The sequence below is a fragment of the Amblyraja radiata genome, chromosome 38 (assembly GCF_010909765.2).
Source record: "Amblyraja radiata isolate CabotCenter1 chromosome 38, sAmbRad1.1.pri, whole genome shotgun sequence".
Taxonomy (NCBI): domain Eukaryota; kingdom Metazoa; phylum Chordata; class Chondrichthyes; order Rajiformes; family Rajidae; genus Amblyraja; species Amblyraja radiata.
Window position 1 is genome coordinate 4,741,176 of NC_045993.1, and position 6,099 is coordinate 4,747,274.

The following is a 6,099-nucleotide window of genomic DNA, read 5'->3' on the forward strand; positions in this document are numbered from 1 at the left end:
AATGTCACCCATTCCTTCTCTCCAGAGATGCTGCCTGTCCCGCTGAGTTACTCCAGCATTTTGCTGTGTTGGCCACAGACTATTCGTAGGATTATGCAGGATATATAGCACAGAAACAGACCATAAACACAAAATGCTGGAGTAACTCCGCGGGACAGGCAGCATCTCTGGAGAGAAGGAATGGGTGACGTTTCGAGTCGAGACCCAACCTGAAACGTCACCTATTCCTTCTCTCCAGAGATGCTGTCTGAACCGCTGAGTAACTCCAGCATTTTGTGTCTATCTTTGGTTTAAACCAGCATCTGCAGTTCATTCCTACACGAGTCCTTCCAGCACTTGGTTTTCTCATATCAAAAAACTTCCACCATTGTAAAGTCCTCTGTTAAGGAACTGCTGAGCCTTGTCCCCTTGAGTAAAAGAGAAACAGTTTGTGCATCCTCTTGTGGTCGAGCTATGAGGCTAATTGTGGAGGATGCGTCATTAAAACATGTACACGATGTGCACGTGCGTGCGTGGGATGAGAGGACGAGTCACGATTCAATGCGACAGAACTTTATTCATCCCAGGGGGGAAATTGGTCTGCCAAGTCATAAAACCACAAAATACATGACATTAGAACGGAATATCCAGGATTGGGGATGTGCAAACATTGGGGGAGGGGGGAGAGGGAGGGGTATGGGGGGGGGGGGGGGGGGGTCTGCCAACCCCATGACAGAAGGGGGAGGAGTTGTACAGTTTGGTAGTCACAATGGGAAAAGGATCTCCTGATGGCGTTCTGTGCTGCATCTTGGTGGAACCAGTCTGTTGCTGAAGGTGCTCCTCAGGTTGACCAGTGTGTGTCATGGTGGGGGTGAGGGGGGTGCATTGCCTAATTCCATTTGCAGGAACCTCCAGGAACTGTTCAGGATCAGACCGTACAGGGAGGGGGGGAGGAGAGAGATCGAGAATGTGACAAAACAGATAACGTTGGGAACACAAAGAATCACAATAAGGCCAAAGTCCATTTAAAGAGCAATTTTTAGTTTAGATTAGTTTAGTTTAGAGATACAGCGCGGAAACAGGCCCTTCGGCCCACCGAGTCCGCACCGACCAGCGATCCCCGCACATTTGCACTACCCTACACAGACCGGGGACAATTAATGATCATACCAGGCCAATTAACCTACGAACCTGCGCGTGTGTGGGAGAAAACCGGAGCGTCCGGATAAAACCCACGCCGTCGCAGGGAGAACGTACCAGCGGTGAAATTCTTTGTGTGCGTACCCAAGGTATGGACATAGTCACCACACAAAGGGAGCTGGCAAAGTTAGAGTGACCCAAAGGTAGGCAAAAATGCTGGAGTAACTCAGCGGATCAGGCAGCATCTCTGGAGACTTCAGTCTGAAGAAGGGTCTCGACCCGAAACGTCACCCGTTCCGTCTCTCCAGAGATGCTGCCTGTCCCGCTCAGCATTTTGTGTCCACCCTCTGGCAGCGAGTCTCCACTCATCCCCTCTGTCGTCTTTTGACCATTTTAGAAACACAGACACATAGAAAATGGGTGCAGGAGTAGGCCATTCAGCCCTTCGAGCCAACACTGCCATTCAACACGATCATGGCTGATCATCCAAAATCAGTACCCCGTTCCTGCTTTTTCTCCCCTATCCCTTGATTCGGTTAGCCCGAAGAGGTATATCTACAGTAACTCTCTCTTGAAAAGCTTTCCTCAAAGTGGTGACCATTTGTGATCGATTTCTCTGTTAAATAAACAAGTTTCTGCCTGTTCATGCTGCCTAACCTGTCTTTCAACCTGTCACAAAACTATTGCAATTCGAATGACGTGTTTCAGAGTGACTCAAGCTCACGAGGAAAAGGAACTACCATGACATCAGATGACGACAGATTCCCGGCTTTGAGAAGGAAGGAAACCGTTGTGAAAGATTTCTCCTCCGTTACATGCACCTCCTGACTGCCCCTGAGCTCCTTCTGCCTCATTATCTGTGTTGCCCAATGCTTCAATTAGGAGCATATGTTGGAAGGAACTGCGGATGCTGGTTTAAACCCAAGGTGGACACAAAACGTTGGAAGAACTCAGCGGGACCGGCAGCATCTCTGGGGAGAAGTAGTGGATGAGATCTCGGGTCGAGACTGTCTCTGAAGAAGACAGTCTGCAGAAGGGCCCCATCCCGAAAAACGTCTCCCATTCCTTCTCTCCAGTGATGCTGCCTGCCCCGCTGAGTTGCTCCAGCATTTTGTGTCTATCTTAATTAGGTGCGTGTTTTGTCTTGTAGCTAGGAGGTTGTAGCCTCAAGGCCCTTTCTAATGGGTAGAGCACTTTAATCAAGATAATCGTAGTGCGGTGCTGATGGAATGTACATTGTTGACGCTGACATATTTCAGATGGAAGATAACACTGAATTTCTCCCCACTTTCCCAAGTAGATGCTTAAAATCCCAATGTGCCATCTTACCAGTTGTTCTAACCCAAATATCAACTTGAGGTGCCCCCTTGATAACCCCAATGATATAGTTGCATCTACAAGGCTTGCTTTGTGGAAACTGATAAATTGTGAATAAAATGGCCATGAAAAATAAACTATTCTGGAAAGATAAAATGCTGGAGTAACTCAGTAGGTCAGACAGCATTCCTGGACCTGCCTGACCTGCTGAGTTACTCCAGCATTTTGCGTCTTTCCTTGGTAAACCTTCTGCAGGTTCTTGTTTCTTCAATCTGTAATCTGCATTGGTTCAGGAAGTTTGAAACTTGTAGATGCTTCAAGTAGAAACATAGAAACATAGAAATTAGGTGCAGGGGTAGGCCATTCGGCCCTTCGAGCCTGCACCGCCATTCAATATGATCATGGCTGATCATCCAACTCAGTATCCCGTACCTGCCTTCTCTCCATACCCCCTGATCCCCTTAGCCACAAGGGCCACATCTAACTCCCTCTTAAATATAGCCAATGAACTGGCCTCGACTACCCTCTGTGGCAGAGAGTTCCAGAGATTCACCACTCTCTGTGTGAAAAAAGTTCTTCTCATCTCGGTTTTAAAGGATTTCCCCCTTATCCTTAAGCTGTGACCCCTTGTCCTGGACTTCCCCAACATCGGGAGCAATCTTCCTGCATCTAGCCTGTCCAACCATAATGAGCTTGTACGATAGCTGTACAATAACACATAGTTAGTTATTGCCCTTAGCATAACTTGGTCTGAAGAAGGGTCTCGACCCGAAACGTCACCCATTCCTTCTCTCCAGAGATGCTGCCCGTCCCGCTGAGTTACCCCAGCTTTTTGTGTCTATCTTCAAGTTGGTCTATTCAGTTTAGATAGTAGTTTAGATTTGGGCTTGGTTTCCTTGGTTGAGTGCTTATCCTGGTGTTTCAGCACAAGTGCGTTGTGTTTTAATTGCAAGTTATCCTGGCAGAAATATCCGTCCTTCACTCAAGATTGCCAAGAACAACGATCGGCTTGTTATTGTGCTACAGTTGTTTCCTGCACTTCAACCATGTCTACACTTAAATAGTTTAGTAGACTGTGAAGGACACTGGCGTGTCTTGAAAGGCATAGGAAAGTGGCCATAGTGACAAGTGGCGATTGTTTAAAACTGAGTTGAGTCGGTATTTCTTTCCATTTTAGTCTAGTCTACTACTGCTGTTGCAGTCTGACGCCACACCTTAAATGTGGATTTAACTCTTGTAAAAGAAGGAACAGGCTACATTAGACTTTAGAGATACAGAGCAGAAACAGGCCCTTCGGCCCACCGAGTCCATGCCCACCAGCGATCCCCGCACACCAACACTGTCCTACACGCACTAGGGACAATTTTACAATTTTACCGAAGCCAATTAGCCTACTGACCTGGATATCTTTGGAGTGTGGGAGGAAACCGGAGCACCCGGAGAAAACCCACGCAGGTCACGGGGAGAACGTACAGGCAGCGCCCGTGCTCAGGATCGAACCCGGGACTCTGGAGCTGTGAGGCTGTAACTCCACCGTGCCGCCCACACAGAGGATGGTGAAGCTCTGACATTCTCTGGTTGTAGAGTCTGGATCACTGGGGGAGTATTTACATTGGAGATGGATAAACGTTTGATAGATTGGCAGATTTGGGACGACAGATGGCACAATGGGCTAAGTGTTCGGCTGGCAACCGGAAGGTAGCCGGTTCGAATCCCGCTTGGAGTGCATACTGTCGTTGTGTCCTTGGGCAAGACACTTCACCCACCTTTGCCTGTGTGTGAATGTGTGTGAATGTGTGTGAGTGACTGGTGGTGGTCGGAGGGGCCGTAGGCGCAGATTGGCAGCCACGCTTCCGTCAGTCTGCCCCAGGGCAGCTGTGGCTACAGAAGTAGCTTACCACCACCGAGTGTGACTGAGGAGTGAATGAATAATGCGATGTAAAGCGCCTTGAGTATTAGAAAGGCGCTATATAAATCCCATCCATTATTATTATTATTGGCGATTTTATATTTTCGAGGCTGCTTTCAGTGTGTCGAAATATTTCTTCCATCACCCTGGTAATTCCTTACTATAACAAAACTTGGGGGAAAGTGTTGGACTTGTGAGGTTGGTGTCAGGTAAGCGACTGATGTATGTGCCCAGTGAAGGCCTCTCTATGTGTTTAGAGCCCTCACTGCTGGCAACGTTGGCCTGGGAGAGGACACTGACATCATAGAGTCATAGAGTGATACAGTGTGGAAACAGGCCCTTCTTTCCAACTTGCCCACACTGGCCAATATCTCCCAGCTACACTAGTCCCACCTGCCTGCGTTTGGCCCATATCCCTCCAAACCTGTCCCATCCATGTACATGTCTAACTGCTTCTTAAATGTTGGGATAGTCCCAGCCTCAACTACCTCATCTGGCAGCTGGTTCCATACACCCACCACACTTTGTGGGAAAAAGTTACCCCTCAGATTCCCATTAAATCTTTTCCCCCTTCACCTCAAACCGATGTCCTCTGTCCTTGATTCACCTATTCTGGGCGAGACTCTGTGCTTTTATACACCTCTATAAGATCACCCCTCATCCTCCTGCACTCCAAGGAATAAAGTCCCAGCTAGGGTGGTGTTAATGTGCGGGGATCGCTGGTCGGCATGTTCCCGGTGGGCCGAAGGGCCTGTTTCCGCGCTGTATCTCTAAACTAAACGAACTAAATATCCAAGGCAACGTTTCGGGCCGAGTCTGAAGAAGGGTTTCAGCCCGAAACGTCGCCTATTTCCTTCACTCCATAGATGCTGCCGCACCTGCTGAGTTTCTCCAGCATTTTTGTCTACCTTCGATTTTCCAGCATCTGCAGTTCCTTCCTAACTAAATATCCAGTTCTGCCTCGGGGAGCTTAAAGAGCAGGTTTTGAATTCTACATCTGCCTCTGACACCACACCCGTCAGCATTTCTTCAGATTTCTTCATATTAAGTACCTTGTTTTATTGCCCATCAATATTAGATGCCGTTGCTGCAGTTCAGAGTCTCATGGTCATGTTTGTTTACAGACCATATCTCTTGTGTAGTCTACAATTGTGGGACAGGTGCTGGTGATCTGTGGACAGTGCTGTTTGTTGAATTCAATTACCGCTAACTACTTTAGTTCACGGAGACTGATTTTTGTCTGTATTAATGGCTTTTACACTGCAAACTTAAAAGGACACAAGGTGCTGGAGTAACCTGGTGTTGGTCAGCATGGTGGCGCAGTGGTAGAGTCTCTGCCTTACAGGACCAGAGACCCGGGTTCGTACCTGACTACAGGTGCTGTCTGTACAGAGTAATGACCCCTGTCCCACTTAGGGGACCTGAACGGAAACCTCTGGAGACTTTGCGCCCCACCCAAGGTTTCCGTGCGGTTCCCGGAGGTTTTTGTCAGTCTCCCTACCTGCTTCCACTACCTGCAACCTCCGGCAACCACCTGCAACCTCCGGGAACCGCACAGAAACCTTGGGTGGGGCGCAAAGTCTCCAGAGGTTTCCGTTCAGGTTTCCTAAGTGGGACAGGGGCATTAGTACAGGATACGGAGTTGGATGATCAGCCATGATCATATTGAATGGCGGTGCAGGCTCGAAGGGCCGAATGGCCTACTCCTGCACCTATTGTCTATGTTTCTACGTTTCAATTAGTACGTTCCACCC